The following is a 25,228-nucleotide window of genomic DNA, read 5'->3' on the forward strand; positions in this document are numbered from 1 at the left end:
GTGCACTGGGATTCCGAGTCTGATCGGATGTCCCGCAATGGAGGATTGTCTCCACGGATCATGAGCTTGTAATGGGCTAAGTTGGGACACCCCTACAGGTTTGATCTTTCTAAAGCCAAGCCCACGATTATGTGGCAGATGGGAGTTGTTAATATTCGGTTGTAGAGAAATTGACACCAGACTCAAATTAAAATACCCAACCGTGTGTGTAACCGTGATGGTCTCTTTTCGAGTGGGTCGAGAAGAGAACATGGTGGTGTTATGTTTGAACTTAAGTAGTTTAGTATCTCTTCTTGATCATTACTAGTTTGCGACCATTTGTGTAGCTTCTCATCTTATTCTTGTACTCGTAAGTTAGCCACCATACATTGCTTAGTCGATGATGCTACCTCGCCACTTATCCATTCCATACCTATTAAGCTTTGCTAGTCTTGATATCCATGATAATGGGATTGCTGAGTCCTCATGGCTCACAGATTACTACAATAACAGTTGCAGGTAGAGGTAATGCGATAATCATGACATGAGAGTGATGCTTGCTTGTTTTGAGTTCTTCTTCTGCCTCGTCGTTCAGGGGATAGGTTCCTGGTCGGCAGCCTAGGCTAGTAGGGTGGATATCGTTTGAGTTTCTGTTTGTATTTCATCCGCAGTCGGATGTTGCTCTTGTGTATGATGTTGTTGTAATCATGTGGCATTGTATGCCTTTTGTATGTATCCCCAACTATTTTGCAATGGTACGATGTAATGATATCCACCTTACAAAAGTGTCTCCAACATGCGCTTCTATCCTTGGTGGAACCTTCGAGTTCCTTTAGCATAAGAAGATACAATTCCATTATCAATAAACTCACATTGATAGGGAAGGTGTTTCTTTGGGTCTTCAGAACAACAAGTAACATTATATAATTCACATAAATTCCAAGAATAGCATTGCATAGTATTAATTTGATGCTGTAAATGTTTCCCTTTTCAGATAAACAATGTCGCACAAAATAAGCATGCTCATCTAATGAATTTCCCTCAACTAAGCTAGTTCGGTTTTGAACATGAGAACAAATGGATAGAATATGATCCAATTAGAAAGCTTCAGTAGTATGATATATTTTGGGTAGTTCTTCAACCATTGGTTTAGCAGGTACAACTATTTTTTTTGGTATTTTGCGTTTCCTACCCATAAGTAAAGATAGAAAAAATATCAGAAAATAAAAATTACTTAGTGATAAAGCAAACAAGCCCACACGAGGATATTCACCCCACGCTATTGCTCCCCGGTAACTGCGCCAGAAAAAGGTCTTGATAACCCACAAGTATAGGGGATCGTTTGTAGCCTTCCTTGATAAATAAGAGTGTCAAACCCAACAAGGAGCTAAAGGCAGAACGAATATTCCCTCAAGTTCTATCGACCACCGATACAAATCTACGCACACTTGACGTTTGCTTTACCGGAAACAAGTATGAAACTATTTTGTAGGTGTGATGATAGAACTACTTTGCAAGAATAAAAATAGAAGTACTTTGCAAGATAATAAAAGTTAGGTGTTTAGTAAAAGGGTTTGTGTCAACAAGAAAGTTATCTGTCCCTAGGCAATCGATAACAAGTACCGGTAATCATTCTTGTAATTTTATGTGAGGGAGAGGCATGAGCTAACATACTTTCTCTATTTGGATCATAGGCACTTATGATTGGACCCCTAGCAAGAATTTGCAACTACTAAAGATCATTAAGGTCATGAAGCCCAACCATAGCATTCAATATCAAGTCCTCTTTACTCCCATACGTCATACCCCACTTACTCGGGTTTAAGCTTCTGTCAATCTCGCAACCCACCATAAACGAACCATGAACATACTGCAACACCCTACAATGAGGGCCCCTCACGTTTGTGCAAGAACGAAGGGCACCCTAGGACAACACCATAAATAAAATATACAATCATACCAACCAAGATCATGATTAACCCACAGGACTAAACAGATCTACTCAAACATCATAGGATAACCAAATATCATTGGGAAATAATATATGGATTTGAGCACCATGTTTAAGTAGAGATTACAGCATGGAGAAGAGGTGTTACACCGCTGCATAGAGGGGGAGAAAGTTGGTGTTGACGGTAGAAAGATTGTTGATGTAGATTGACGTCCCGATCATTGCCCCGGCGGTACTGCTGCGCCACCGGAAGTGAGGGGGAGAGAGCCCCCCCTCCTTCTTCTTCTTCCTTGCCGCCCCCCTATATCGGAGGAGAGTTCCCCCTCTGTTCCTTGGTCTCCATGGTGGCGGATGGGTGGGAGCCCCTCCGAGATTGGATCTCCCTCTCTGTTCTCTTCTGTTCCGCGCTCCCCAGATCTGGGCGAAAACCGTTTCTTATAGCCCCGGAGATCCGTAACTCTGATTGCGCTGATCTTTTAACACGATTGTTTTTTTATATAAGATTCCTTGCGCTCTAACTAGAGATCCAACCAATGTACGAGGTGAGCACAACCCACCACCACGCGCTAGGGGCCTGGGGAGCGCCCTGGTGTATCGTGGTCCGTGTGGGCCTCCATTTGCGGTGATTCCAACTCCCAAAAATCACAAATATTCCAAAATAATTCTCCATGGAGTTGCATCACGTTTGGACTTTGTTTGATATGGATTTTCTGCGATACAAAAACATGCAACAAATAGGATTTAGCACTGGGCACTGGATAAGTAAGTTAGTCCAAATAAATCATATAAAAAGTTCCCAAAAGTATGTAAAACTTGTATAATATTGGCATGAAACTATCAAAAATTATAGAACGACGAAGACGTATCAATTGTCACAAAAGATTTTCATTGGACCCGATGCACTAGGTATAAAACCTAGATCAGATATGAACTCCTTCATCAAGACTCCTTCATTTGCTTCTTCCGAAGCAGCTGTGTACTCCGCTTTACACGTAGATCCCGCCACAATGCTCTGCTTGGAACTGCACCAACTGACAGCTCCACCATTCAATAAAAATATGTATCCGGATTGCGACTTAGAGTCATCCAGATCAGTGTCAAATCTTGCATTGACGTAACCATTTACAACGAGATGTTTGTCACCCCCATAAATGAGAAAGATATCCTTAGTCCTTTTCAGGTATTTCAGGATGTTCTTGACCGTTGTCCAGTGCTCCACTCCCTGGATTACTTTGGTACCTCCCTGCTATACTTATAGCAAGGCACACATCGGGTCTGGAACACAGCATTGCATACATGATTGAACCTTTGGCTGAAGCATAGGGAATGACTTTCATTTTCTCTATATCTTCTGCAGTGGTCGGGCATTGAGTCTGACTCAACTTCACACCTTGTATCACAGGCAAGAACCTTTCTTTGAATGATCCATTTTGAACTTCTTCAATACTTTATCAAGGTATGTGCTTTGTGAAAGTCCAATTAAGCGTCTTGATCTATCTCTATAGATCTTGATGCCCAATATGTAAGCAGCTTCACCGAGGTCTTCCATTGAAAAACTCTTATTAAAGTATCTCTTTATGCTATCCAGAAATTCTATATCATTTCCAATCAACAATATGTCATCTGCATATAATATTATAAATGCTACAAAGCTCCCACTCACATTCTTGTAAATACATGCTTCTCCAAAAGTGTGTATAAAACCATATGCTTTGATCACATTATCAAAGCGTTTATTCCACCTCCGAGAGGCTTGCACCAGTCCATAAATGGATCGCTGGAGCTTGCACACTTTGTTAGCACCCTTTGGATCGATAAAACCTTCTGGTTGCATCATATACAACTATCCTTCCAGAAATCCATTCAGGAATGCAGTTTTGACATCCATGTGCCAAATATCATAATCATAAAATGCGGCAATTTCTAACTTGATTCAGACAGACTTAAGCATCGCTACGGGTGAGAAAGTCTCATCATAGTGAACTCCTTGAGCTTGTCGAAAACCTTTCACAACAAGTCGAGCTTTGTAGACAGTAACATTACCGTCAGTGTCAGTCTTCTTCTTGAAGATCCATTTATTTTCTATGGCTTGCCGATCATTAGGCAAATCCATCAAAGTCTACACTTTGTTCTCATACATTAATCACATCTTAGATTTCATGGTCTCAAGCGATTTCGCGGAATCTGGGCTCATCATCGCTTCCTCATAGTTCGTAGGTTCATCATGGTCTAGTAACATGACTTCTAGAATAGGATTACTATACCACTCTGGTGCGGATCGTACTCTGGAAGACCTACGACGTTCTGTAATAACTTGATCTGAAGTTTCATGATCATCATCATTAGCTTCCTCTCTAATTGGTGTAGGAATCACTGGAACTGATTTCTGTGATGAACTACTTTCCAATTCAGGAGAAGGTACAATTACCTGATCAAGCTCTACTTTCCTCCCACTCACTTCTTTCGAGAGAAACTCCTTCTCTAGAAAGGATCCATTCTTAGCAATAAATATCTTGCCTTCGGATCTGTGCTAGAAGGTGTACTCAACAATTTCATTTGGGTATCCTATGAAGACGCACTTCTTTGATTTGGGTTCGAGCTTATCAGGTTGAAGCTTTTTCACATAAGCATCGCAACCTCAAACTTTAAGAAATGACGACTTTGGTTTCTTGCAAAACCACAGTTCATAAGGCGTTGCCTCAACGGATTTTGATGGTTCCTTATTTAAAGTGAATGCAGCAGTCTCTAAAGCATAACCGCAAAACGATGGCGGTAAATTAGTAAGAGCCATCATAGATCACACCATATCCAATAAAGTACGGTTACGATGTTCAGACACACCATTACGCTGTGGTGTTCCAGGTGGCGTAAGTTGTGAAACTATTCCACATTGTTTCAAATGAAGACCAAACTCATAACTCAAATATTCGCCTCCACGATCAGATAATAGAAACTTTATTTTCTTGTTACGATGATATTCCACTTCACTCTAAAATTCTTTGAACTTTTCAAACGTTTCAGACTTATGCTTCATTAACTAGATTTATCCATATCTCCTCAAATCATCTGTGAAAGTAAGAAAATAACGATACCCGCCACGAGCCTCAACACTCATTGGACCGCGTACATCGGTATGTATTATTTCCAATGAGTCAGTAGCTCGTTCCATTGTTCCGGAGAATGGAGTTTTAGTCATCTTGCCCATGAGGCATGGTTCGCAAGCACCAAGTGATTCATAATCAAGTGATTCCAAAAGCCCATCAGTATGGAGTTTCTTCATGCGCTTTACACCAATATGACCTAAATGGCAGTGCGAGAAATAAGTTGCACTATCATAATCAACTTGGCATCTTTTGGCTTCAATATTATGAACATGTGTATCTCCACGATCGAGATTCAATAAAAATAGACCACTCAACAAGGGTGCATGACCATAAAAGATATTACGTGTATAAATAGAACAACCATTATTCTCTGATTTAAATGAATAACCATCTCGCATTAAACAAGATCCAGATATAATGTTCATGCTCAACGCTGGCGCCAAATAACAATTATTCAGGTATAAAACTAATCCCTAATGTAGATGTAGAGGTAGCGTGCCGACGGTGATCACATCGACCTTGGAACCATTTTCGACGTGCATCGTCACCTCGTCCTTAGCCAATCTTCGTTTATTCCATAGCCCTTGTTTCGAGTTGCAAATATGAGCAACAAAACCAGTATCAAATACCCAAGCGCTACTACGAGCATTAGTAAGGTACACATCAATAACATGTATATCAAATATACCTTTCACTTTGCCATCCTTCTTATCCGCCAAATACTTGGGGCAGTTCCGCTTACAGTGACCAGTCCCTTTGAAGTAGACGCACGCAGTTTTAGTCTTAGGTCCAAACTTGGGTTTCTTCTCCTGATAAGCAACTTTCTTGCCGTTATTCTTGAAGTTCCCCTTCTTTCCTTTGCCTTTTTTCTTGAAACTAGTGGTCTTGTTGACCATCAACACTTGATGCTCCTTCTTGATTTCTATCTCCGCAGCCTTTAGCATCCCGAAGAGCACGGGAATTGTCTTGTTCATCCCTTGCATATTATAGTTCATCACAAAGCCTTTATAGCTTGGTGGTAGTGATTGAAGAACTCTGTCAATGACACTATAATTAGGAGGATTAACTCCCAGCTGAGTCAAGTGGTTATGGTACCTAGAATTTTGAGTATATGTGCACTGACGGAACTATTCTCCTCCATTTTGCCGCTATAGAACCTGTTGGAAACCTCATATCTCTCAACTCGGGCATTTGCTTGAAATATTAACTTAAACTCTTGGAACATCTCATATGATCCATGACGTTCAAAACGTCTTTGAAGTCCCGATTCTAAGCCTTAAAGCATGGCACACTGAACTATCGAGTACTCATCAGCTTTGCTCTGCCAGACGTTCCTAACGTCCGCAGTTGTGTCTGCAGCAGGCCTTGCACATAGCGGTGCTTCCAGGAGATAATTCTTCTATGCAGCAATGAGGATAATCATCAAGTTACAGACCTAGTTCGTGTAATTGCTACCATCATCTTTCAACTTAGCTTTCTCTAGGAATGCATTAAAATTCAAAGGAACGGTAGCACGACCCATTGATCTACAACAACATAGACATGAAAAGTAACTATCAGGACTAAGTTCATGATAAATTAAAGTTCAATTAATCATATTACTTAAGAACTCCCACTTAGATAGACATCCCTCTAGTCATCTAAATGATCACGTGATCCAAATCAACTAAACCATGTCCGATCATCACATGAGATGGAGTAGTTTTTAATGGTGAACATCACTATGTTGATCATATCTACTATATGATTCACGTTCGACCTTTCGGTCTCAGTGTTCTGAGGCCATATCTGCATATGCTAGGCTCGTCAAGTTTAACCCGAGTATTCTGCGTGTGCAAAACTGGCTTGCACCCGTTGTATGTGAGCGTAGAGCTTATCACACCCGATCATCATGTGGTGTCTCGGCGCGACGAACTGTAGCAACGGTGCATACTCAGGGAGAACACTTATACCTGAAATTTAGTATGGGATCCTCTTATAATGCTATCGCCGTACTAAGCAAAATAAGAAGCATAAAAGATAAACATCACATGCAATCAAAATATGGGACATGATATGGCCATCATCATCTTGTGATCATGGTCTCCATCACCGAAGCATCGTCATGATCTCCATCGTCACTGGCTTGACACCTTGATCTCCATCATAGCATCATTGTCGCCTCGCCAACTATTGCTACTACGACTATCGCTACCGATTAGTGATAAAGTAAATCAATTCAATGGCGGTTGCATGGCATACAATAAAGCGACAACCATATGGCTCCTGCCAGTTGCCGATAACTCTGTTACAAAACATGATCATCTCATACAACAATTTATATCACATAATGTATTGACCATATCACATCACAACAAGCCCTAAAAAAACTAGTTAGACGTCCTCTACTTTGTTGTTGCAAGTTTTACGTGGCTGTTATGGGCTTCTAGCAAGAACCGTTCGTAACTACGCATGAAAACCACAACGATTTTTCGTCAAGTGTGTTGTTTTAACCTTCAACAAGGACCGGCCATAGTCAAACTCGATTCAACTAAAATTGGACAGCCACTTATGTGCAAAAGCACATCGGTAGAACCAGTCGCATGAATGCGGTCATGTAATGTCGGTCCGGGCCGCTTCATCCAACAATAACGCCGAATCAAAGTAAGATGTTGGTGGTAAGCAGTATGAATATTATCGCCCACAACTCTTTGTGTTCTACTCATGCATAAGACATCTACGCATAAACCTGGCTTTGATACCACTGTTGGGGAACATAGTATTTCAAAATAAATCCTACGATCCCGCAAGATTTATCTAGGAGATGCATAGCAACGAGACGGGAGCGTGTGTCCATGTACCCTCGTACACCGAAAGCGGAAGAGTTTAGTAACGCAGTTGATGTAGTCGAACGTCTTCGCGATCCAACTGATCCAAGTACTGAACATATGGCACCTCTGCGTTCAGCACACATTCAGCTCGATGACATTCCTTGTTCTCTTGATCCAGTTGAGGACGAGAGTGAGTTTGATCAGCACGATGGCGTGGCGATGGTGATGATGATGTTACCAGCGTAGGGCTTCGTCTAAGCACTATGGCGATATGATCGAGGTGTGTGACGGTGGAGGGGGGCACCGGACACGGCTAAGGCAAAACTTGGTGTGTTCTAGGGTGCCCCCTGCCCCTGTATATAAAGGAGGGAGGGGGAGGCCGGCCGTCCAAGCTAGGCACGCTGGGAGAAGGGGAATCCTACTAGGACTCCAAGTCCTAGTAGGTTTCCACCTAAAGGAGAAGGGGGAAGGAAGGGAGAGGGGGGCCACGCCCCCAATCCCTTGTCAAATTCGGACTGGGGTTGGGGGGCGTGCGCCACCTCCTAGCCGCTGCCTCTCCTTCCCACTAACGACCACTAAGCCCCATCAACTCCCTGTGGGGGTTCCGGTAACCTCCCGGTACTCCGGAAAATACCCGAACTTCTCCGGAACCATTCTCATGTCTGAATATAGCCTTCCAATATATCAATCTTTATGTCTCAACCATTTCGGGACTCCTTGTCACGTTCGTGATCTCATCCGGGACTCTGAACAAAGTTTGGTCATCAAAACACATAAATCATAATACAAATCGTCATCAAACGTTAAGCGTGCGGACCCTACGGGTTCGAGAACTATGTAGACATGATCGAGACACATCTCCAATCAATAACCAATAGAAGAACCTGGATGCTCATATTGGCTCTAAGAATATCTTTATCGGTCAAACCGCATAACAATACACATTGTTCCCTTTGTCATCAGCATGTTACTTGCCCGAGATTCGATCGTTGGTATCATCATACCTAGTTCAATCTCGTTACCGGCAAGTCTCTTTACTCGTTCTGTAATGCTTCATCCTACAACTAACTCATTAGTCACATTGCTTGCAAGGCTTATAGTGATGAGCATTATCGAGAGGGCCCAGAGATACCTCTCTGATACACGGAGTGACAAATCCTAATCTCGATCTATGCCAACCCAACAAACACCTTCGGAGACACCTGTAGAGCATCTTTATAATCACCCAGTTACGTTGTGATGTTTGATAGCACACAAGGTGTTCCTCCCATATTCGGGAGTTGCATAATCTCATAGTCTGAGGAAAATGTATAAGTCATGAAGAAAGCAGTAGCAATGAAACCGTAATGATCATAATGCTAAGCTAACGGATGGGTCTTGTCCATCACATAATTCTCCTAATGATGTGATCCCGTTTATCAAATGACAACACATGTCTATGGTTAGGAAACATAACCATCTTTGATCAACGAGCTAGTCAAGTAGAGGCATACTAGGGACACTATGTTTTGTCTATGTATTCACACATGTACTAAGTTTCCGGTTAATACAATTCTAGCATGAATAATAAACATTTATCATTATATAAGGAAATATAAATAACAACTTTATTATTGCCTCTAGGGCATATTTCCTTCATTTTGACCATCAATTGTTTTGAAGGAATTAAAAGAGGAATAAATGTTCAGGTTATTAGAGGATCCTATGAGGCAAATAGGAAAAACACTACCAATAAAAAGAAGTCCTTGCAAAAAACCAGCTTCCTGGTAGAAATCAACCTGAATTTGACACGATCAATGTACAACTGTCATTAATGTCTGAAACATATGCATAATTAGGAACTGTAGAGAAGAATGTGTTAGTAAAATCTTATTTTTTAGAAGAAATGACTAATATATGTTAACAGAGATAACATTACATGTCTAGCCAAATAATTATACTGAATTATGTGACTGACTTGCCTCAACATCATTAGAGTTTAAAAGTATTATGTGTCTGTTTGATTAAACATTTATCTCATGCAAAAGGTCAGATAATGATTGTGTTATGGTGCTGACTAATGATCATCCATCAATATGAGGCGAAATTATGTTTGTATGAAGACCTAAATTGATACATTTGGAACAAATTCAGAAACAAAATTTTAGTTTTTGAAGTTCCATCTCTACCCATGAGACAAATTCGATACATTAGGTACCAAATGAACTAACCAAAGTTCATATGAGTGGGAACATTTAAAATAGAGGCTTTAAGAACAAAATGGAATAGTTTACTTTTTTACATTGCATCAACCGCTTCACATATACTTGTTGCACATGAGAAAATGTGAAGGCCCAGTCCAGAGTAATTGATTCGTTGCAATGTAATGGCACATGAAAACATACAAAGCCAAGTTGGGTATAAAGATTGTTATAGCAGAATAACACACATGTAGAGGAAACACATTGATTTATTTCAAAAATGATGATGACACCGTCTAACAGGGCAGACTCTAGGAGGAGGAGGAGGACGTATCTTATATATAGTGGATCCTACAGTATAACCAAGAAGAACCTGCAGAATAAAGAAAATGTCAAGGTAAAGGACGATAAAGCTCCGACCATACAATCTTCCACCCTGCCCATAAAAGGACCTACAGACACAAACCACAAACATGGAGAAGAACGCAACCACACACTGGACACGATTTGGAAGACTCCCTATAGGCCTCCCTGACCACCAAAACTAACCCCAAGGCTAACAATGACAACACAAGCCCCGCAAAAAGCCTAAGCAACCACACAAACCATGCATCGACCAAGCATTCCACCGACACAGACCCTGCCACCTCCTTCCCCCAAAAATCAAACTCCCTTTCCCCAAAATAAATCACACCCGCAATACTCCACAAGCATGTAGCACCACACAACGATGAGGAAGGTGCCCCACTCACAGATTTAGAAATTTTCTTATTTGCTGAAAATAATCAAACCGGACCAATGACCTAAATCATTCGAAAATTTAAACATGCAACATACAACAATCATCCTGACAAGAGTGAAATTTCTACTCAATCCAAAGAGCTAACAAAAGTAAAATTTTAAATTACCTATTTCTCTGAAACGGGTGCCTCAAGCAAGAAAACTCACAAATCATAACTGCCAAAAATTAGACATTAGATAAAGGACTAAAGGATGATGATCTAGAGAAGAAACATTGGAAAAAATGAACCCACCTGAAACGCCCAAATCACAGAACTCCTACTGACACAGCAGCATCCGGTGCAGCCCCGGCCCCACCGCAAAATCAAAGATCCCTGGCAGAGCAGAAGCAGATGCCGCCGCCGCCGGAAGTGACCTTTGGTGGCACGGCCGTGGTAGAGATCCGGACATAGATGGTTGTCCTTCCATTTCTCCAGTCGGCCATTGTTAGTGTTGCGTACGGGAAGGGAGTCAGAGCAATGGAGTGGATGGCAAATAGGAGAACCTCGAGGTGGGTAGTGACCTATGGAGGAAGGGACGGGCGACAAGCAACCTAGGATTGCATCATGAATCTCGGCGGTGCCGGCCGAAGCTTGGTTGGCGGCGCTCGAAACTAGTAGAAGGAGAGAAGAGAGTTTTTTTCTTTCTTTTTTTGAGGATTAGGGGAGAAGAGAGAGATGTGATATGGGCTTGGGTTGGGGTCAATCATAGGGAAGGAAGTGAGCAGCGACGGCCCAACAAAATGAATTACCGACTCCAGGTGGTCCCATTAGCCTCGATCAACCACAGCGCTGGAATTCCTGGGAGCTTAGAATATGTAGCGATTCCAGAGAGAAGAAGGGTTCACTGCAACTCCAACGGGTGGAATTACAATGAAGTCTCTTGAAAACACCTTCTTTGCGATATCAATCTCTACTCGAAGAAATACTCCAAAGACTTCGATAAAGAAGCTGCAATTGGATTGGAACAACGATGTTTTCACTCATTCACCCGCACGAACATTACCAATATGGTTTTTGAAAGCGCATTGAGTCGCCCATCCGAAAAGATAGGAAGCCTTGATCAATGAATGTATTTGGGGCGGGGATACTCCCGGGAAGTGCAGGCCATCAGATCACTATATCTTCACCATGGTGTCGATGCAAGACTTCACCTCCACAAAGAATCACACCAATAAAAAAAACTTGACACGACAACATAAACACATCAGATCCGAATAATCGGATCTGCGAGGATAGAGAAACTCTCTAACCACATGGCACCGCCAAAAGGACAAGAGGAAATTATTCCCGCAAAACTATGATGATCACTACACGTTGACGAAGAACATATAGGTCTTGAAGATTTGAGGCCTCCCCCCACCTGCGTCCTCCTCTTATCCGTTTTATCCTAACCATGACGTTCAATGGGCCGAATGATTTGATCTTCCATGTTCGATTTTTTATCAAATTGTCATTTCCAACATTCTATGCATTCACAACCAAATAAACAAATGAATGAAACATTGCACATTATTAAACAAATAAGTCATGTAATTTACAATGAAATAATTAAAAAGAGTAGATACAACTATTGGTTCCTATGTGAGTCCACATATGCTCAACCAAATAATTCTGAAGTTGAATGTGAATTGCCTGATCTCGCATTCCATGATGAAATTTGATGAACTATGCAAACATTGTCGCTCCTCTCTCAAGCTCAACCAAATCACCCTAGTTATCCTACCCTTGGTCGTAGATGGTGTCATCACGCTCATAATCTAAAATCATGTTGTGCATGATCAGTGCTCCATGTTCTAGCAGGGTGCCGAATAATACCCCTGCAAACTTGGACCATACCAAAAGTATGCTCCACATTCTTCCGAGCACTCGCTTGTCCTTTGGCAAACCTAGCCATGTTCCCTCCTTGGGGATGATAGATTTTCTTCCCAAATATAGACCACAAAGGATAGATATCATCAGATAAGTAATACGCCTTGTTGTATTGGTGGCCATTGATCTCATGATTGACCTATGGGGAATTGCCTACCCGAAAGCCTCGATAACACTGGAGAGTGAAGCACGTTGACATCATTGTGAGAACTTGCCATGATGCCACACTTCATATAGGACCATGCAACCATCAACATGTCCCTTATATTTTCCCTGCCAAGCAAATAGATAGTTCTTTCACTCCCAGCGCATACAATCTATGCTTCCAAGCATCCCTGAAAAGCCTCTCGATTCATTCATCGATAATAACCAGGCTCAACATTTGGTTCTCTCAAGTACTTCAGGCCAAACACTCTAATCACATATTTGTAGAATATGTACAATGACTCAAGGCATGTGGACTCACTCATGCGTACGTACTCATCAACTAGATCTTTGAAAACTCTGTATCCAAGCATTCGAACAACTGTAGTACATTCTTATAGGAGGAGAAGCCAACCTTTTCAAGGGCATCATACTTGCATTTGCAGTAATCATCATAACCCACCACTCCATACCGAATAATCTTGAACAATGGTCTCACCACCTAGAAGCGTCGCTGAAAAAGCTTGGAATAGTGGGTTTGTGCAATGGAAATTATCGTCTAAGAGTAGGACATGACCATTCTCTCTATTATGATTCAACCCAGGTGCATGGCCTAGTATCAATCCCCTAAACAATGGCCTCTACCTAAAAATGTGCTCACCGATGGGAAGTGTAGCAACCACAACATCACTCTCATCACCAGACCATTATTCGTACGATGAACATATGATGTTACTATAAGAAAAGCTCATCCAAGCTATCTGCCATGATCCTTCAAAGTGATAAATCCGTACCTCGCTAGATAGCAGCATGCCTGAATGAGTCTTGGTCGAGAAAACAGTTGAGCGCCTTGTGGGTGACGATGGACACGGGTGTGGACGGGTCTCGGCAGGTGAAGGGCCCCACCCTTGGCCCGTTCAGGCAGCAGGGTTGTCGAACCCCCATCACCCGGTGATGACCGTGGAGGTGAGGTGGTGTGCCGAGGGTGATGGCGACCCTGCATAAGGTGCGGGCCATGAGCAATGACTCAAGAAGAAAGCACAACACTGGAGGTGGGAGCGCCGGTGGATGCAGCGATGATGGATGCAGTGGTGGCAGCTAGGTGTGGGCACTGCGGATGGTGAAGAGGCTAGAAACTAGGTGGCGGAGGCGAGGGAGAAGACGCTGGGGAGGTCGAGTTCGGTTGGGGCGGAATGTCCTGTGTGGCGCTGACATAGGAGTCAGGGGAGGACGCCGCGGGTGTCCGTGATAACCCACATGTGTAGGCGATCAATTGTAGTTTTTTTGATAAATAAGAATGTCGAACCGAACGAGGAGCTAAATGTAGAATTTATATTCTCTTCATGTTCTATCGACCACCAATACAACTCTACGCACACTTAATGTTCGCTTTACCTAGAACAAGAATAAAACTACTTGTAGGTGTAATAGGATTGGTTTGCAAGAATAAAACTAGAAGTACTTAGCTAGAATAAAACTAGGGATAATTTGCAAGATGATAAAAGTTAATTGTTTTGTAGAAAGCTTTTTGTAAGTAGAAAGCTTTTTGTAACACAAAAGAAGGGATTTTCCATAGTCAATTGATAACTAGACTGATAATCATTATTGTAATTTTATATGAGGGAGAGGCATGAGCTAACATATTTCTTTACTTGGATTATATGCACTTATGGTTGGAACTCTAGCAAGTATCCGCAACTACTAATGATAATTAAGGTAAAATCCAACCATAACATTAAGTGTCAAGTCCTCTTTACTCTCATACGCAAAAATCGCCTTACATGGGTTTGTGTTTCCGTGACTCACGCAACCCACTATAACCGAATTTTGAACATATTGCAACACATTACAGCGGTATTCCCCCACATGTGCGCGGCACGGAAGGCACCATAGCACATCACCAAAAAAATACAACTCAAATCAATCACGATCATCAACCAACCCATAGGACAAAATGATTTTACTCAAACATCATAGGATTGCCACACATCATTGGATAATAATATATAGCATTAAGAACCATCTTTAAGTAGAGATTACGGCGGGGATAAGATGTGTTACACTGCTGCATAGAGGGGGAGAAAGTTGGTGATGACGCGGCGAAGTTGTTGGTGTAGATCACTGTCATGATGATTGCCCCGGCGACGTTCCGGTGCAACCGGGAGAGAGAGGGAGAGATCCCCCTGATGTCTACTATGCAACTTTATTCTCATAGACATTGTTGGGCCTCTAAGTCCAGAGATTTGTAGGACAGTAGAAAATTTCCCTCAAGTGGATGACATAAGGTTTATCAATCTATGGGGGCATAGGATGAAGACGGTCTCTCTCAAACAACCCTACAATAATACAAGAAATCTCTTGTGTCCCCAACACACCCAATAGAATGGTAAATTGTATAGGTGCACTAGTTCATCGAAGAGATGGTGTTCCAAGTGTAGTATCGATAGTAGATATAGGTTTTTGTAATAAAAACATCAAGGTAGCAAGCAACAAAAGTGAGCACAAACGGTATTGCAGTGCTTATAAATAAGGCTTGGGGTTCTTACTTTCACTAGTGCATTATCTCAAAAGTGCTAACAGAATTGAATCATATAACAATCCCTCACATGTGAAAAAGAGTCACTCTAAAGTTCTTATAAATAGCGGAGAACATAAGATGAATTTGTTTTTAGGGTACAAAACCACCTCAAAGTTACCCTATCCGAGCAATCTATTGAGCTATTCCTATAGGTGTCATAAACAACCCTAGAGTTCATACTAGAATAACACCACATGATACACAACAATCAATTCTAATGTCACTTAGATACTCCAATGTCACCACAAGTATCCGTGAGTCAATTATACGATATGCATCAAACAAATTCATATTCATAATATTCAATCCAACACAAAGAACTTTAAAGAGTGCCCTGGAGTTTCTTTAGGAGAAAGTACGACGAAAACATGCATCAACCCCTAGCATATATTACCCTAATGTCATCGTGATAATCAGCAAGTTGATTGCCAGAACATATATCAAGTGAATCAATAGAACACCCGTTGTCACCACGGGTAGCCACATGCAAGACATACATCAAGGTTCTCGAATCCATAAACTATTCAATCCGATAATAGTGAAACCTCAAAGGTAAAACTCGATTCATCACAACAAGATAGAGAGCAAGAAATACCATATGACCCAACTATATTAACAAAGCTCGTGGTACATCAAGATCGTGCCAAATCAAGAACACAAGAGAGAGATCAAACACATAGCTATTGGTACATACCCTCAGCCCCGAGGGTGAACTACCCCCTCCTTGTCATGGAGACCACTGGGATGATGAAGATGGCCTTCAGTGGTGATTTCCCCCTCTGATAGGGTGCCAAAGAAGGCCTCTAGATTAGATCACTTCGGTACGGAGGTTTGCGGTGGCGGAGCAGAAGTTCTAGGTCAAGTTCTAGGGTTTTCTGGATTTATAGAAATATTTGGCATTGGTTTCAAGCAAGGGGGCCCACGAGTGAGCGACAAGCCTGCCCCGCACGCCCTGGGAGGGGGGTGGTCGCACCTCCCAGGATTGTTGCTTCCTCGTGAGGCTTTCTCTCCTTCCTCGAAGCTTCGGGGGTATCTTTTGGTGCACAAATATCACCATAAATTTTCAGCCTATTCTAAGAACTTTTACTTCAGCATAAAAAACAACACCATAGTAGTTCTGCTGAAAACAACGTCAGTCCGGGTTAGTTCCATTCATATCATACCAAAACCATATAAAATTGTTGCAAACATGGCATGAATACTTCATAAATTATAGATACGTTGGAGACGTATTAGCATCCCCAAGCTAAATTCCTGCTCGTCCTCGAGTATGTAAATGATAAAATAATAATTTATGAAGTGTGAATGCTAGCATAGTGCATAAGTTTGATCAATGATAATTTCAATAACTTTTCCTAGCATTATAACATTAACTAATTCTCATAAAACTCATCATGATAAAGTAGCAATTAATTCACATGTTATGGTTCAAACAATGCATTCTCTTGAAACTTCAACCTATGTTCTTAGTCAACTAAATAGTAGGTTCAAATAAGAAATTGACTCAACAAAAATAAAAATAAAAGAAAAAGAAAAAGATAAGCCCTTCGTAGAGGGAAGAATGGATTTGCAAAGGTGCGAGAGCTCATTGCTTAAAATGGAGATGAATACATTTTCAGAGGCATGCCTTTCCTGTCAATGTAACGACCGAGAGTTCTCAATACCTTCCATGCTAAATAGATTTGTCGGCGTTCTAGATATGGGGGCATGCAGACTTGCCTACCAGCGGCCCACCTCGCGAGGCCCAGATTCCATCAACGGCCTAGTACGGCCCAGCTTCGACATCAGCAGCTCAAGACCCTCGCGAGGGGCCAAGCCTCGCGAGGTGGACGACACCAAGACCCCCGAGGGGACCGGCCTCCTCAGGATGGCTCCCGAGGGGCGGAGAGTTCTATGAAAGGTGCACCTCACGAGGCTCAGCTGACGTGAGCCGTGACGACCAAGGCTAGGCGGGCGCCAACGGGCGCAGTGCGCCAGTTTCCTCTTTGGTGCAAGGGAGGCAAGCCACAGGCCCGGAGTCCCGAGGAATCTGCCAAAGGTTTCCATTCTTGTGCAACAAGACCAAGAGCGCCAGGGTGGAAGGACGAAGGTCATCACCGAGCCCACCGCAGCGTCACGACCAGAGGCTTTTTGCAGGCGAAGACTACTTTTGTCAGGATAAGCTGTACTACTTGTCCCCTTTCAAATCCGGCGGTTGTGGGATCCCTTCCCACCGACATTTGGGAAGAGGACCAAGGCCGCCATAAATAGGACTTAGCCACCACCATAGAAGGGGGATCAGATAGAGTGTAGACCGAACCAGCTCTCTCGAGCTCAACAACACCTCACCTCCTAAGGCTAGTTCATCCACTTTACTAGCTCATCCTGAGCCCTTTGAGGCAATCCACCAAAACGCTGGAGTAAGGTATTACACCGCAAGGTGGCCCGAACCAGGATAAACTGTTGTGTCTCTTTGTCTCTTCGAGCTCGTCACACTAGGCTTAGGAGGATTGCGAGTAGGCAGGCTAGGCTGGTTGAGATTTCTGCATGCACCCCAAAGTTCAAACCTTTCAAGGGTTTGCGGAACCCGTAATCTGACATTTGGCGCGCTAGGTAGGGGTGCGTCGGATCTTCTCTTCCGTCGATCGATCCACCGTCACTCCAACAACTCCATGGCCGATGCACGCCGACCTCGCGCCGAGTGTCGGCCCGCAGTCGCCACTCACGTCGCTCAGACGGCTCCGGCGGTCGATGGTTGTGCTCGTTGTGCTCCGTCTCCGGTGGCCAACGCCGCCACGAGCAGCAAGCTTCTTTGCTGCACTCTTCGGTGTGCCGCAACGGGCGCACCGCTACTCCATCACTGAGTCCAGCAGCTTCATCCTCCCACGCAAGATACGGCCCGGGGAACGCACAAGCCGCTCTGCTCATGGCGCGGGGGCTCCTTCGCTACCGCCTGGTCGAGGACTTCTACAAGGAGTGGCTCAAGCGGATCGCTGAGCTCGTCAACGCGGCCGGGCACTCCGTCACGTCGGCCCACTCCCTGCCTCAGCAGCCGCCCGCCACGGGCGACGTGGCTCACGGGGCTCCTCCGCCACCATCGGCCCAGGGAGTCGTCATCGACACAAGGCGCGTGGCGCCACAGCGCGACCCACCACGCCAGGCGCCTGCGCGGGAAGAAGTGAGCTGCCAGGTGGTGCAGTGACCTAAAGGAGAAGCACGCGTACTTCTGATGACCCACAAGTGTAGGGGATCTATCATAGTCCTTTCGATAAGTAAGAGTGTCGAACCCAACGAGGAGCAGAAGGAAATGACACGCGGTTTTCAGTAAGGTATTCTCTGCAAGCACTGAAATTGTAGGTAACAGATAGTTTTGTGATAAGATAATTTGTAACGGGTAACAAGCAATGAAAGTAAATAAGATGCAGCAAGGTGGCCCAATCCTTTATGTAGCAAAGGAAAAGCTTGGACAAGTTCTTATATGAGAAAAGCGCTCCCAAGGACACATGGGAATTATCGTCAAGCTAGTTTTCATCACGCTCATATGATTCGCGTTTGTTAATTTGATAATTTGATATGTGGGTGGACAGGTGCTTGGCTACTTCCCTTTCTTGGACAAGCATCCCACTTATGATTAACCCCGTTTGCAAGCATCCACAACTACAAAAGGAGTATTAAGGTAAAACTAACCATAGCATGAAACATATGGATCCAAATCAGCCCCTTACGAAGCAATGCATAAACTAGGGTTTAAGCTTCTGTCACTCTACCAACCCATCATCTACTTATTACTTCCCAATTCCTTCCTTTAGGCCCAAACAATGGTGAAGTGTCATGTACTCGACGTTCACATAACACCACTACAGGATAGACAACATACATCTTATCAAAAGATCAAATGAATACCAAATTCACATGAGTACTTATAGCAAGACTTCTCCCATGTACTCAGGAACAAACGTACTACTCACAAATCATATTCATGTTCATAATCAGAGGGGTATTGATATGCATTAAGGATCTGAACGTATGATCTTCCACCAAATAAACCAACTAGCATCAACTACAAGGAGTAATCAACACTACTAGCAACCCACATGTACCAATCTGAGGTTTTGGTACAAAGATTGGATACAAGAGATGAACTAGGTTTTGAGAGGAGATGTTGCTAGTGAAGATGTTGATGGAGGTTGACCTCCTCCCGATGAGAGGATTGTTGGTGATGACGATGGTGATGATTTCCCCCTCCCGGAGGGAAGTTTCTCCGGCAGAACTGCTCCGCCAGAGCCCTAGATTGGTTCCACCAAGGTTCCGCCTCATGGTGGTGGAGTTTCATCCCGTAAGCTTGCTTATGATTTTTTCAGGGTAAAAGACTTCATATAGCATAAGATGGGCACCCGAGGCCTGTCAGGGGGCCCACGAGGCAGGGGGCGTGTCCTAGGGGGGTGGGCGCACCCCCCACCCTCATGAAAAGGGTGTGGGCCCCCTAACGCTAATTCCTTCGCTAGTATTTTTTATTAATTCCAAAAATGACTTTCGTGGAATTTCAGGACTTTTGAAGTTGTGCAGAATAGGTCTCTAATATTTGCTCCTTTTCCAGCCCAGAATCCCGACTGCCGACATTCTCCCTCTTCATGTAAACCTTGTAAAATAAGAGAGAATACCCATAAGTATTGTGACATAACGTGTAATAACAGCCCATAATGTAATAAATATCGGTATAAAAGCATGATGCAAAATGGACGTATCAACTCCCCCAATCTTAGACCTCGCTTGTCCTCAAGCAGAAGCCGATATCAAAAAATATGTCCACATGTTTAGAGATAGAGGTGTCGATAAAAATAAAATACGGACATGAGGGCATCATGATCATTCTTATAACAGCAACAAATATATAATTTATCATATGATTTCTTATGCTTAAGGAACAATCTATTCACAATGTCAAGTATGGTTCAGAAACTTCATTGAGAACTAACAAACTATAATCTCAGTCATTGAAGCAATTGCAATTTATCATAACATAGGAAAGAGTCAACATAAGAGCTTTCAGCAAGTCCACATACTCAACTATCATTTAGTCTTTCACAATTGCTGACACTCATGCAATACTTATGGTTATGGAGTTTTAATAGGACACAGAGAAAGATACAGACTTATAGTGTTGCCTCCCAATGTTTTACCTCAAGGGTAATGTCAACAAAAATAGTTCATGCTAACTTACATCCAATTGGATATATATATATATCAGGATCTTTCCAACACGAGGTGCTTGCCAAAGGATAAAATAAAAGGAAAGGTGAAGATCACCTTGACTCTTGCATAAAGTAAAAGATAGGCCCTTCGAAGAGGGAAGCTGAGGTTGTCATGTGCTTTTATGGTTGGATGCACGAAATCTTATTGCAAAAGAACGTCACTTTATATTGCCACTTGTGATATGAACCTTTATTATGCAGTCTGTCGCTTTTATTACTTCCATATCACAAGATCGTATAAAGCTTATATTCTCCACACTAATAAGTCATACATATTTAGAGAGCAATTTTTACTGCATGCAACATGACAACTTACTTGAAGGATCTTACTCAATCCATAGGTTGATATGGTGGACTCTCATGGCAAAACTGGTTTAAGGGTGTTTTGGAAGCACAAGTAATTTTTACTTGTTGCAAGGAATTTGGCTAGCATGAGGGGGAAAGGCAAGCTCAACATGTTGGACGATCCATGACAATATACTTTAACTAAGATGTGAGAAAGCATAACCCATTATGTTGTCTTCCTTGTCCAACGTCAACTCTTTAGCATGTCATACTTTAATGAGTGCTCACAATCAAATATGTCCAAGATAGCATATTTATATGTGAGAACCTCTCTTTCTTTATTACTTCCTATTAATTGTAACGATGACCAAAACTATGCTTGCCAACTCTCAACAAGTTTTATGCCTCATACTCTTTATGTGTGAAGTCATTACTATCCATAAGATCAACATGGTTTCTTTTATTTATTTTTATTCTTTCTATTTTCTCAAGATCATAGCAAGATAGCAAAGCCCTTGACTCAACACTAATCTTTATTATAAATAGCTCACGGACTCAATTACACAGAGGGATCACAAAGCAAAACTCAAAAGTAATTCATACCAAAACTTTATTCTACTAGATCAAGATATTACCAAAAGGATCGAACTAAGAAAAATTGTAAAGATAGGAGTGTGAAGGTGATACGATACTAGGGCACACCCCCCCAAACTTGGCAGTTGCCAAGGGGAGTGCACATACCCATGTGATTATGTCTCCTTTGCTGGTGAAGAGGGTAGTGTTGTTGATGATATAGGCTTCTTCCTTAATTTGCATTTGAGGATAGAATTTTGCTCCCTTAGATCATCGATTTCTTGCTCAAGGCTTAATATCTTTTTGCATAGTTCCTGTTTGTTTTCCTGCAAGAGACGAAAAGGGATAAACTCGATCTTGGGTTTCTTTGCCTTATCAGGAAGGCTTGACTTTTTAAACTCCACATGCATGTCCCCAGGTTGAGGTAACGGGACTCCATCTTCATCCGAGCTCGTCTCCTCCTTTCTCTTAGGCTCGTAGTATTCTTCTTCCTCAATGGTCCAACCACAATGCTCCAAGTCCCCATATACCCTTGAGTCTGCAAGGTAATCAACCACATAGCTTTCTCCCTCCGAATCCTGGGACGACATATTGCTCTAATCTGCGGCAGAAATAACTCGAAACAAAAATAGAGGATATTTGCATGATACGGTGGTCAAAACCTCTGGGAGATTATATCATGACTTTTTACCGAGCAAAAGAAGTATCGTGCAAGAAAACGGAGTCCATAGAGCACACGAGGTGCCCACGAGGCAGGGGCGCCTAGTAGGGTAGGGCGCGCCCTCCACCCTCGTGGACGCCTCGTGTCCTTCCCAGACTACTTCTTATTTTCCTATTTTCTTAAATATTCCAAAATGGGGAAATACTGATGTTAAAATTAATTTGGAGTTAGTTTACTTACCGTACCACATACCTATTCCTTTTCGGAGTCTGGAACATTCTGGAAGATGTCCCTTATGTATTCCTCCAGGGTTACGGTTTCAATAACATTAGTTTCAACATTTATTGGGTTACCTGAGATATAATGTTTGATTCTTTGACCATTCACCACCTTCGGATTTGTGCCCTCGAAGTTGTTGATTTTTATGGCACCGGAACGATAGACTTCCTCGATAATGTAAGGGCCTTCCCATTTAGAGAGAAGTTTTCCTGCAAAAAAAGCTTAAACGAGAGTTGAAGAGCAACACATAGTCACCTACATTAAACTCACACTTTTGTATCCTTTTGTCATGCCATATTTTAACTTTTTCTTTAAACAGTTTGGCATTTTCATAAGCTTGGGTTCTCCATTCATCAAGTGAGCTAATGTCAAACAACCTCTTCTCACCGGCAAGTTTGAAATCATAATTGAGCTCTTTAATAGCCCCATATGCCTTATGTTCTAGTTCGAGAGGTAAGTGACAAGCTTTTCCATAAACCATTTTATATGGAGACATACCCATAGGATTTTTATATGCAGTTCTATAAGCCCATAATGCATCATCAAGTTTCTTGGACCAATTCTTTCTTGATCTATTAATAGTCTTTTGCAAAATTAATTTAAGTTCTCTGTTACTCAATTCTACTTGACCACTAGACTGTGGGTGATATGGAGAAACAATTCTATGATTAACATCATATTTAGCAAGCATTTTACGAAAGGCGCCATGAATAAAATGTGAACCACCATCAGTCATTAAGTATCTGGGGACTCCAAACCTCGGAGAAATAACTTCTTTAAGCATCTTAATAGAGGTGTTATGATCATCACTACTAGTTGGAATAGCTTCTACCCACTTAGTAACGTAATCAACAGCAACTAAAATATGTGTATACCCATTAGAGGCAGGAAGGTCCCATATAATCAAAGCCCCAAACATCAAATGGCTCAATAACAAGAGAATAATTCATAGGCATTTCTTGACGTCTACTAATATTACCAATTCTTTGACATTCATCACACGAAAAGACAAACTTACGGGCATCTTTGAAGAGAGTGGGCCAATAAAAACCAGATTGCAATACCTTATGTGCAGTTCTATCTCCAGCATGGTGTCCTCTGTATGCTTCGGAGTGACACTTGCATAGGATCTGTTCCTGTTCATGCTCAGGTACACAATGTCTAATGACACCATCTACTCCTTCTTTGTAAAGGTGTGGGTCATCCTAGAAGTAATGTCTTAAATCATAGAAAAACTTTTTCTTTTGCTGGAATGTAAAACTAGGTGGTATGAATTTAGCAACAATGTAATTAGCATAATCAGCATACCATGGAGCAGTACGAGAAGCATTTATGACAGCTAATTGTTCATCAAGAAAGCTATCATTAATAGGTAGTGGGTCATCAAGAACATTCTCTAACCTAGAAAAGTTGTCTAGAACGGGGTTCTCAGCTCCCTTTCTATTAATAATATGTAAATCAAATTATTGTAGCAAGAGAACCCACCTAATAAGTCTAGGTTTAGCATCTTTCTTTTCCATAAGATATTTAATAGCAGCATGATCAGTGTGAATAGTTACTTTAGAATCAACAATATAAGGTCTGAACTTATCACAAGCAAATACAACTGCTAAAAATTCTTTTTCAGTAGTAGCATAATTTCTCTGGGCACTGTCTAGAGTTTTACTAGCATATTGAATAACATTTAGTTTCTTATCAACTCTTTGTCCTAGAAAATCACCTACAGCATAATGGCTAGCATCACACATAATTTCAAAGGGTAAATTCCAATCAGGTGGCTGAACAATAGGTGCAGAAACCAAAGCTTTCTTAAGTATTTCAAATGCTTCTATACAATCATCATCGAAGACAAAAGGAATATATTTTTGTAATAGATTAGTCAGAGGCCTAGAGATTTTAGAAATGTCCTTAATGAACCTCCTATAAAAACCGGCATGACCAAGGAAACTTCTTATACCTTTGATGTCCTTGGGACACGACATGTTTTCAATGGCATCAACTTTAGCTTTATGAACTTCAATACCTCTTTCAGAAATTTTATGCCCCAAGACAATGCCTTCATTAACCATAAAGTGACACTTCTCCCAGTTCAAAACAAGACTAGTATCTTCGCATCTCTGCAAAACTCATTCAAGGTTGCTCAAGCAATCATCAAAAGAGGATCCATAAACGGAGAAATCATCCATGAATACCTAACAAATCTTTTCACAAAAGTCAGAGAATATAGCCATCATGCATCTTTGAAAAGTAGTAGGTGCATTCCATAAACCAAAAGGCATACGTCTATAAGCAAAAGTGCCGAAAGGGCAAGTAAAAGTGGACTTTTCTTGATCATCCGCTGACACAGGTATTTGAGAGAAACCAGAGTAACCATCCAAAGTGTATGTTTGGATAGTTTTTCTAGCATTTGATCAATAAAAGGTAAAGGGTAATGATCCTTTTTAGTAGCTTTATTTAATTTGTGGAAATCAATTACCATCCTATAACCTGTAATAATTCTTTGCGGGATCAATTCATCTTGATCATTAGGAACAACAATAATACCTCCCTTCTTAGGGACACAATGGACATGACTTACCCACGTACTACCAGCAACGAGATAAATTATACCTGCCTCTAGGAGCTTTAGTATTTCCTTTCTTACCACTTCCTTCATCTTAGAGTTTAACCATCGTTGATGATCAATAACTGGTTTGGCGTCTTCTTCCAACTTAATTTTGTGTTGGCATAGAGTGGGACTAATGCCCTTAAGATCATCAAGAGTATATCCAATAGTAGCATGGTGCTTCTTCAAAGTTTTCA

This window comes from Triticum aestivum, chromosome 6B (assembly GCF_018294505.1).
Source record: "Triticum aestivum cultivar Chinese Spring chromosome 6B, IWGSC CS RefSeq v2.1, whole genome shotgun sequence".
NCBI classification, from domain to species: Eukaryota; Viridiplantae; Streptophyta; class Magnoliopsida; order Poales; family Poaceae; genus Triticum; species Triticum aestivum.